The following is a 10731-nucleotide window of genomic DNA, read 5'->3' as shown; positions in this document are numbered from 1 at the left end:
AAAAAAATAGCTCAACACATTAAAAAGAGGGGAAAAAAGGAAGAAGGAGCGCTCGCGGCTTTTATCTGACGGCTCGGGCTTTGCAGCGCGTCCCCAGGGCTCGCGCCCCGCTGCCGCCCTCCCTGCTGGTTAATTTGGGGGCTTTGCTTTCAAAACGCTGCTTTTTGCGCCGCCGCCGAGCGACGCAACCAGGTCACCCCCAAGGGTTGCGCCCGGTGGAGCCCGAATTCCCATTTCCCAAGCCCAGGCAGGGCTTTCAGTGCTCTTCTCGTGCCCTCCCCCAACCCCAACTTTCCTTTTTCCTCCCCGTTCGACAAATCTGACCCAAATTTGCAGATCCAAATTCACAGATTGCCTTATCGTGCTGGAAAGGGCTTTTTTGCAGCAACCCCCGAAGTCACTCCCTGGCTTAGGGGAGGCTTTTTTTTTGGGGGGGGGGAAGAGCCCAAATAGGGTCCCCGGCCCCGTGGCAAGGGCTGCTCGGCCCCGCCGAGGTCCCCGCGCGCACCCCAGTCCCTCGGCGGTGCCAGCGGGGCCGGGCCGGTGCCGAGCGGCAGGCGCAGCGCTTGCGARAAAATGTATAATCACAGTATAATTATAAGTTAATTAAAGCAGAAGAGATCAAAGCCACTTTAGACAGATGAACGATACGACGAGCGCCGGCAATTTTCCCCGTTTCAGGCGCTAACCGCGTTGCCGGCGCCTCTTCCCGTCCTCTCGCTCCTTTTGCCATGCRTGCCAGGCGCGCTCCCCCCGGCGCGCCACCGTCCCCCCCCCCCGCGCCTCTTTCTTTGCCTCTCTTGATGGATGAAGGATTTGAAGTCCTAACAGCTGCGGGGATTTGCGTGTGGAGGAGAGGAAACATTCAAAGGATTATCGAGCGAAAAAAATCAGCTTGCTTAAAAAGAAATGAAATAAAATAATAACAGAGGAGGGGGATAGGGGACTGGAGAAATTGCAGGCACCCGAATTGTTTTAATAATGTATTTTTTATATATGTGTATATAAATACAGATAATTTCTGGGTGTATTGACTGAATGGGAGTGTTGGGAATAGCCTGGGGCGAACGTTCACCGGGAGGGCCGGGGAAGTCCCCCTCGCCAATACGGGGGCAYGGGAGAGGCGCTGCCGAGACCAACCCACACGTGCCGCACACCCCCCYCGGCCTTCGACGTCTCGAAGAAGCTTTATTTATCTATTTATTTATTTTATTTTAAGCCATCCTCGAACTCTTCTTCCTGGCCGGGACCCCTCCAGCCTCATCCCTTTCCCGCGGGCGCTGAGTGAAACGCTGAGATTTTCCCGGCGGGGAGGGAGGCGACCGAAAGGCGCCRCGGGGGCCCGCTGCGAGCCACGAGAAGATTGGGTTTTTTTGTTTTTTCCTCCTCCTCACTCAAAACCTTTCCCTTTCCCTCCCCGCCACACCAGTGCACGATTCCCRATGCTAATTTATGGAAATCAAAGCCGGCAATAAGGCAGGAGCGGTATTAAATAGGAAGAGGTGTGTGTGTGGGGGGGATGAGAGCGGGGAGGTGGGGCTGCAAATACTAATTGCTCTGCAAGGAGCCTGTGTTTTATTTTCTTCCTAAAGGCAAGGTTATGTTTAATTAAATCTGCTTGCTCTCCGCTTACGAGCCCGGATTTCAAATGAGCTATTATTTATTCAAAAATTTTTTTTGAATGGTCCAAACACGCCACTCCCACATGCYGCTTCCTTCTCACCCAGCTCAAGCTTAAGGTTTCCCCAACAAGCCCCCCCCCAAAAAAAAAGAAGGGTTGATCCTTGCGGCTTGGTGTGTCCATCTGGACCGAGCAATATTTCTTGAAACCATCAATATTCCCCCTGAGCCAAGGGGCTACTTTCACCATCCTGCAATTTTTCCTCCCTCCGACCCCTTTGGCTCCAGCTCTTACAACCGCTCGGGAAGGGCCAGGCGCTGGATRGTGTCTGCACACGTCTTTTTCCTTATAAATATGGTGAAAAATGTCATGATGGGAGAAAATGAGGCTTTTCCAACAACTGGGACAAACTGGCCAAGCTCTGGCTCAGCTTTGAACCTTGCAGGAGGGGAAAAGCCAGGCAAARGGGGGGGAAAATAATTAAATAAAAATCCCTGTTACCTGGAGAGCAGGACCCGCTCTCCCAAGCCGAGCGCGTGGGATTTCGGGACTTGCGGCACGGGAGTACGAGGCTTTTACCTGAGCAAAACCCGCAATCCCATTAGGGCGGGTGGCAACTTAAGGGGGATCCCGTCAAAACGCCCCCGCTGCGGTGCGGAGCGGCAGCTAATGGGGTTTCGGAAAGCGAAATAAAAATAACCCCCCGGCCCTCCCCCAAAAAATCTGGGTGAGTTATTCCGCGCGTGATCTCCAACCCGGAGATTTCCCACGCGGCCAAGCAAGCCGGAGCACCGCAAAAGCGTGGGAGGGGAGAGGGACGGGGAGCGCAGGCGGGAGTTATTTATAGCAGAGGCTTTTTTTTTTTTTCTTTTTTTCTTTCTTTTTTTGCCAGGGAAAGAGAGATCCGTGCCAAGCAGAGATTGTAAAAATAATTCTGGAGACAGGTGCCTTCGGGAGGAGGCTGCTGCCAGCTACAGCAGCTCACGCTTGGAAGAGATGCAAAGGTAGGAAAAAAAGGTGGGGGGAAGGAAGGAAAAAAAAGGGGGACCCCCCCCCACGCTTGCACTTTCCATGTGCTTGCATCAGCCCTTTGCAGGGGGCTCRCGCGGAGCCACCCCGAGCCCCCGGCAGCTCCTTTGCCGTCCCGCCACTTGCATCCCTGGAGCCGCTTAGAGAGCAAAGCCGAAATTGTGCCACACATATATATAAAAATATAAATAAAATGGGAAAAGCCATCGTGAACGGAGAGGGGGGCACTGAGCACGCCGGGCGAGGAGGGAGGCAGCGAGCGCRTAAGCGCAGCCGAGCGGCGCGAGCGGCATTTCGACGGCTCGGTGGTTTTCCCCTCCCCACTGCCTCCTCGCCCCCCGTCGCCGCTCGGCTTTCATCGCCTTGTCATGGAGCGACGAGGAGCCCGGCTGCCAAGAGCAAAGCGAAAACATCAGTGAGAAGTGGGGGGGAAAAAATAAATAAATATATTTTTTCTCATATGAAGCAACCGCTTCCATGCTGTGGCACGGAAAAGGGACGGCACGAAAGCAGGACGGACGTGAGATGCGCTCGGTCCCGGCCTGGTTTGTGGAGTTATTGCTGCCTGCAAAGTAGGCAAAGCTCTTTTTTTCCGCCCTTCCATTTGTGGTAGGGATGGAGTCCCACCAGAAACTCCCCTCGCTTTCCCACCTCCTTTCAAATGGGGCAGGACCCGGGCTAAATCTCTGGGAAAGCGCACGGAAAATAAGTGACCACGTGGAGGAGCGAGATGCCGGCACGTTTCTGGAGGAGCAAAGGCAGCAGGCGTGAGCTCAACCCTTGCGAGACATCAGAGAACCCCAAAAGGTGCTTCAGGTCTCCAGGAATTGGCCTTCCTCACTGCTCAGTGGAAGAGTAAGCGAAGGAGAAGACCGAGGATTATGGTCCAAGTCTGTCCGCAACACTCCCTGCTGGACCCCGGCACCTGGCTGCGAGATGTCCCTCTGAGGACATCCCTGGGGACGTCCCTGGGGACGCTGGCACCATTCCCACTCTTGCCTGCCCCAGGGGTTGGAAGGACCAGCTGCTGGGATTTCTCCCCATGAGGAGCAGCATGGACAGCTTTTAGCAGATTTGGGCAGATTATGCCGCAGAAACAACCTCTTGGGCAATATTTCACCCAAATGCTGTTGGTGTCTCTCCACGGACCATCTTCAAGAGGAGGAAGACATACAGACAGATGAGTCCAGGAGGGCCCTCCACTGTGCCAGCAGCACGGACCTGTGCTTCAGCTGACAACGGAGGACAAATGAGACCATTCAGCTAGTAATTAGGCACTAATGACCTCCTTGGAGGTCTCCACCACACAGGCAAGAACCTGTGCTGGGACTCGGAGGAAGCGAGGCTGAGTGTACTCAGCAGTTCATCAGGTTATTGCAGCCTCGCAGGGAGCCGGTGACCGAGTCATTAACTGCATTATTGGCCTCTAATTCTCATATCCATTTTAAATAAAGCCATTTCTTAAAAGCCCTCAGTCCCTCAACAGCTTCCACCCCACCGCACTCCCTTTGCCAGTCTCCTACAGCAGAGCTGAGAGTTGGAGGATGCCCGCCCACCTCTGTAGGACCCACTGTCCAGAGCATGCAAGAAAAGGGGTCCTAAGCCCCAGATTTCCAGCTCCTGGAGGGTTTTAACTCGTGCCCAGTGGAGCCTGCAATGCAGCAGTGGATTTATGCCCTGCCTGTACACCAAACGGGTCATCGCAGCAGCTGAAAAGCCGAGTTTGCTGTGGCCGTCCCCGACACGGGGGCACCATTTTCCCCCACGGCACGTGGCCACCAGCTGAGCAGAGCTCAGACGGCTGCTAGCCTCTCGCTTCCCCCCATCTCTTCATCTTCATCAGGCAGGAGAACTGCTCTGGTCCCCTGTCATGGGGAAGGCTCTTCCAAGCTTCAGCTCTATATAGAAACTCTTACACAGAAGGAATGGATTGTACTTTAGGGGGGAAGTGATCTTTGTCCAAGTTTCATATTTACGTACTGCCAAGCCCATGAAATTTTAATGAACGTCTTGGCAAGCCAGTTAGGTTTGAGCAATGCCACGTGCAGATCCTTCCTCACGTCCCTCTCCACCAGGTACAAAGCTCCCCTCCCTCTGAGCGAGCATCTTGGCAACCCTCAACACAGCCAYGGCAGAAGGCTGGAGAACATCAACCAGCCGATTCCTGCAAGCTGGAGAGGGTAAATGCTCCCCTCGCCCACTGCCTTGGATGGGATCCCATCCCTTGGCAAAGCAGCTGGAAGCAACACGAGCCATCCTGCGTGATTTCTCCAGTAATCCGTGTTTTTGGCACGGCACGAAGGCTGCAAAGAATAACCTCCGCTAAGGAAGTGGAGAATTGGGCAAGCATTTCCCAGCCTGGCAACGGCAGAGCCCGATTTGGATTGCGAATCAAAGTTCAAGCTTTTCCTTCCTTCCAGTTGACTTGCTTCTCGCAGAGATAGGAGTCACGCGAGCAGTAAGGGCACCAGACCTTTCACGAACGTACCTTCTGGCCTCCCTGGCACCCAGCCAGGAGAGAAACCCAAGGTGGGCTTCACCTTCATCATGTCAGAAGGCTTTACTAGAGATATTCGTGTCCGGGCCATGACCTTCATGCTCTTAAGGGCCAAAGGAGGAGACCTTCTTGGGCAGAACATAGCTGACTTGGGCAGCACCCTGCGGGATACGGCAGCGCGGAGGATCATTAATTGCTGTTATACTCCGTTTACTCTCCAAGGTGATATCATCTTGCTTCACAGCATCGAGACATCCATCTGTCACGGCGTCGCAGCGCCCGGCCGAGCCGTGCCAGCGCGCTGCCTCACCGTGACGCTAACGCGCCGCGACTCGCCCGACATCTGCTCCGTTGGCAGCGCGTCCCGCTCCGCGCTGGCGGGCCCCGTCCGCGCGCGTTTGCGTTAGCTCCAGCAGAACCCGTACRGTACTCAACCCATCACTACCTCTTAAGATCAACCGGGAGACATGCYGGTGCTGCTCCGAAAACGGCATTAATAATTCACGGGCAAGACGTGCAGCGTGGGGGAGATGCCAAGGAAGCCCGTGGCTCTCCCAAGACCCAAAACGTATTTCCGTGGTCGGGCAGGTAGAAGTTGAAAATGGATTTATCACCTAGAATAGGAAAGTTGGTGCAGCYGAGTGTGGGAACACGTAGCCTTGAGGACACCCCATGGCTTCTGTTAACATGTTGAAGAGAAGCAACGTGCTTGATGGAGAGCAAACTGGCCAAACCAGCAAGGGGAAGAAGAAAGGTTTCTCTCCTTTACCRTGCTTCGAGATAGACTTTCTCCTTTTTTTTTTTTTTACCATTTTTGCCATTTTTAGAAGGATTATTTAAGCATAAAAACGGCTGCAAGCAGGCCCAATATAATCAGCAATCTGACTTTTTGTTGTTGTTGTTGTGGAAAACTGTTTTAAGCTAAATTTTGCACAGAATTGGGAGCCCTCCACGCTTGTAGTTACTTATTTTAACACACTGCTCGACAGCTTGTGCCATYGCTGTGTTTTTTAGGGCATTTTGCTCCCGGCATTGAAGGGGAAATGCAACTTTCCAGCCCTCACGACCACAGAGAGAGAGAAAACATATATATATATATATGTATATCACCAGAGAAACGGTGCCAATGCTCACGGCCAACCCAAAGGAGGTGGGAAAGGACCCGCCTGGGATTGCTTTTCCCATGCTGGATGTGCCCGAGCTCTCCGCGATTCCCGTTTCCCTCCAGCACACGCAGATGCAYGTGCAGGTAGGGCTGAGCAAAGACACGCTCAGGCTTTAAAAGATGCTTCTGCGCCATTTGCTTTTTTCTCCCGATAATGAATTTTTTTTTGGGGGGGGGGGAAACATTCACATAGGTGGATTTTGGTTTATAGGAGCAATGCCCTGCCTAACCGGATGGCGAGGACCGCCGCCGAGCCGGGGGAAAAAGGCGGAAGGGGCAGGCGATGGCACGAAAAAAGTATAAAAAAAGGTCAAAAATTTAATTAATGTGGTGAAACACGATTAATTTTAATTGCTCCTGATAGTTCATTGTTTAAGACTGTTAATAATTGTAAAAAAAAAAAAAATCCTAATGCCCAGTAACGGCCCTGTAATGGGATAATTACGCTTGCGCCGCGGAAGCGCTTGATTTAAAAATGCTCGRAAATGGGTCCCGGGTGTCGAGGAAGCCGGAGAGCGGGAAGGCGGCCGGCTCTCTCGCCCATCCGGAGCCGGATAGTTTTGCAGCTAAGGGGTTGGATGTGGGATCAGGGTGTCCCCAGGGTCTGGGGATGGGTCTGGGTGGTCCTTAGGGGGCTGGATGGGGGGTCAGGGTGTCTCCAAGGAGTGCAGGGGTCTGGGTGGTCCTTAGGGGGCTGGATGGAGGGGGTCAGGGTGCTGCCAGGATCTAGGGAGGGGTGTCTGGGGGTGGAGGGATGGAAGGGGGGGGCAGAGCATCCCTAAGGAGTTTGAAGGTGTCTGGGGGGTCCTTGGGGGTCTGGATGGGGGTTCAGGGTACCCCAAGGAGCTGGTGGAGATCTGGAGGTCCTTGGGGGTCTGGATGGGGGGTCGGGGTGTCCTCAAGGAGATGGGAGGGTCTGGGGATCCTTGGGGTCTGGATGGGAGGGTCAAGGTGCCCCAAGAAGCTGGGGGGAATGGGGGCCCTTGGGGGGCTAGAGAGGGGGTCAAGGTGACCCCAAGGAGCTGGGGGGTCTGGGAGTCCTTGGGGGGTTGGATAGAGGGGTCAGGGTGCCCCTAAGGAGCTGGGGGTCCCTGGGATGCTGGATGGGGGGGGTTAGGGTGTCCTCAAGGAGCTGGTGGAGGCCTGGGGGTCCTTGGGGTGCTGGATAGGGGGTCAAGGTGCCCTCAAGAAACTGAGGGGGGGGGCTAGGGGCCTTGGGGGTCTGTATGGGGGGTCAGGGTGCCCCTAAGGAGCCGGACATCTGTCGGGAAGGCGCCAGCCACCGCGTCCCTGGCGGCGGCGGCCGGGTGAAACCCCATGAGCCAGCGCGGCGGAGCAACGCTGCCGTCACCTGCCTGCAGGGGAGCTCCTTGGGCTCCCCCCCCAAAAAAAAAGAAAAATAAATAGAAAAAGGCGATTTCAGACTCATCGGGAGGATGTGCGAGAGGGGAGCTCCGGCGCCGGCCCGGCCCCAAATTCGGGGCGATTTAATCGCTCCTGTTCTTCGCCTCGGGGCACCTGGAGGTGTTTTAACATCCTTTTTCCCACTCGATGGTCCGGAAAGCGCTAAGGCGGCGCTGGCGGTGGGAAACCCGGCCCCGTGCCGGGAGCTCGTGAGGTTACGGATGAAACCGGAGCGGGGCCGGAGAGCCGCTCGGCTCCCGAGCGCCGCAGAGCCGCTAATCAGGGCTGCGGCCCCCCCCCAATCACCCCACCACGGGAATCGGTGATTAATGACGCTAATTATAGCAGGAGCTTGTGTGGGTAAAATTAGGCCCCATGCATAAAACATCGGCGTTCCTCGTTCCTCAAATTAGACTTAACGGATCGACGCTCGCACAGACGCCGGCCCGGCAATTAGAAGCGGCCGGGATGCTGCCGCCCTCGGGTGTCCGGGAGCGCGGCGGGAGGGCTGAGACCCCCCCGCAACTCGTCGCAGCGGTGGCCGTGGCGGAGCAGATGCTGGGCAAAAGGAGACAGCAAGAAGAGTTTTATTATTATTATTATTATTACTTTTTAGGTGACCCAAGACACCCCCGTCCCCCTGTCCCGGCTCAGTTTGCGGCAAACTGCCTAAAAACCTCCCCGGTCCTCGCCCACGAGAGCGCCGCGATTTCTTTAACCTATATTATGAGATTGAGAAGGAGAGAGAGGAGGGGAAAATGCAATTTCTTCCCATCCAGGAGAGCAAGCAGACGCCAGAGGGGGAAAAAAAAGGGGGGGAAATAAAAAGAAAAGGGATTTTTTTTTCTTTCCTAGCTTCTCCRAGCTCTTCCCTCTCATTTCTGCCTAGCTGATGGCTGCAAATGGCAATTGCCAATTGCTGTTACAGCCTCGGAATATAGATACGTGAATTATCCCGTCYGCAGGAGAAGGTGGAGGAACCGCGGGAACCGGCGCTGCCTCTGTTCCTGAGCCAGAAAGCAAAAAAAACAAAACAAAAAAAAAAGCAACAACAAAAAACCCCCGAATGAAAGTCACCCACGGGCGAACCGACGCCGTGCNAAAAAAAAAAAAAAAAAAAGCAACAACAAAAAACACCCAAATGAAAGTCACCCACGGGCGAACCGACGCCGTGCACTCCCAAGGGCTCCCTGCCCTTGACCTGCTTCGCTTTTTCATTTCTTTATTCCTTTTAGTTGTTTATCTGCGTCTGTCTCCTGGAAAAACCTGCCAGCTATGCCACTAAGTGCGGCCTTGGAAAAAAAAATAGGAATAAAAAGGCAAGAGCTGGGAAGGATTTTCACACCCCCGGGAATCCCCCGCTTCCTCTGAGCTGCCAAGACCCAACGTCGATGGACGGGTTTGGGGGCCGGAGGGAACCGGAGGCGCCGCGGAGGCTCCTCATCTGGCTTAGCGGGCAGCAGCTCGGTTCAGGTGGCCCCTGGCTACGTTTTATGGAATAATTTCTGCCTAATATATATATATATATATATATATATATATATATATATAAAATGCATGCGTTATTTGAATGCTCCCAAATCCCAGTGGGAAGAACCGTGTTCCTTATCTTTTGCTGCGAGCCTGACTTCAGAGCCGGCCTCTGCTCCGCTCTGTGGGCAATTTCTCCTTTGCTCCTTCTCTCCTGGGGCTCCCCTGTTATTATTATCATCATTATCATAATTATTATAAATGCAGTTTTGAAGCTGCTACTCCGAAGCGGGTTCCAGGCGCCGTGGGACGGGGCAACTCCTGCTGCCACCCATGGGAAAGTTTCCTGCGTTTTTCCCACGCTCCCACAACACAAATTTCTGCAGGTTTGGGGGGGGGGAAACACTTAAAAAAAAAGGAAAAAAAACCTGGGGGCTGCTTCTGTTTTTTTGGAAAAAAAAATCCAAATCTGTGTCCTCTGCCTCCGGTGTATCTCCTACGGGGATGCAAAGATGCGGCAAGGACTTGCTGTGATGTCCGAGTCGGGCCTAAAGATACTCCATGTGCGGCGGCTTTAGCTGCCCACTGGGGATTTTTAGCCGGGCAGCTTGCTCCTTTCATTATTTTTTTTTCCAGCCCCCTTTTTGCCCATTTTGCTTGTGCTTCCTTTATCGCTGCTGCTCGCTGCGGCATCTCCAACCCTCTTGCAGGGCCTGGTAATAAGGGATAAGAGCAGAGATTAAGGGCTGGCGAGGGCTCGGCGCTCGCGGCAGAGTATTGATCTCGGCAGTGATGATGATGAAAAGAAAGGGGGGAAAAAAAAGAAGGGGAAAAAACGGAAAAATGGATGGGCAGGTTGGGTCGTTTCTCCCCGCTGGTCCTTTCCCGGCTTTCCCGCAGACCTTCCTTTTCCATCCTGGGAAAGCCAGACAGCAAGGAAAAAAAGAGCAGGTTTTTTTTGCAAAAAAGTAATGAAAATAAAAATAATAAAAATAAAAGAAGCACTTTTTGCAAATAAATAAATWAATTAATTAATTAAATCACAACCTACTGCTTGAGCTGGTCGTTAGCTGCTGCTGGACCCGAGGCAGCTGGGCAGAGCCCCCTGACCCTCAACCTGGTGCGGGCGAATCACCCGCGATTTTTTGGGATCATCCGGAATAACTCAGCCCGCCCAATGCCAAAAATCAACCCTTTCCCCCCCCCCCCAAGCACCGAAATGGGTTGAAACGGGGACTATTTCCCTGGTTCGGAGGCAGGCGCCTCCCGCTTCACCACGGCCGGCCACCCGCTAGCGTTCACACCTGTTTTATTTCTGCAGCTCCACGTGCCCCCATATATACAGATTTGCTTCTCTATACAGGTAATAATATACAACATTTATATATATATATATTTATATTATATATATATATATATATATATATATTTTTTTTTTTTTGCACACACGCACACAGACAGCCCACACCTTCATCCGAAGAGCCCGGCAAAATCCTGGTGCCTCCAAAGCCCGCAGGGAGGCCGCCGTTAAAATTCCCCCACCCT

Source organism: Rhea americana, unplaced genomic scaffold (genome assembly GCF_003343005.1).
Source record: "Rhea americana isolate MKP2758 unplaced genomic scaffold, rheAme1 scaffold_638, whole genome shotgun sequence".
In the NCBI taxonomy this organism is placed as follows: domain Eukaryota; kingdom Metazoa; phylum Chordata; class Aves; order Rheiformes; family Rheidae; genus Rhea; species Rhea americana.
Note: the sequence above shows the minus strand (reverse complement) of the source record.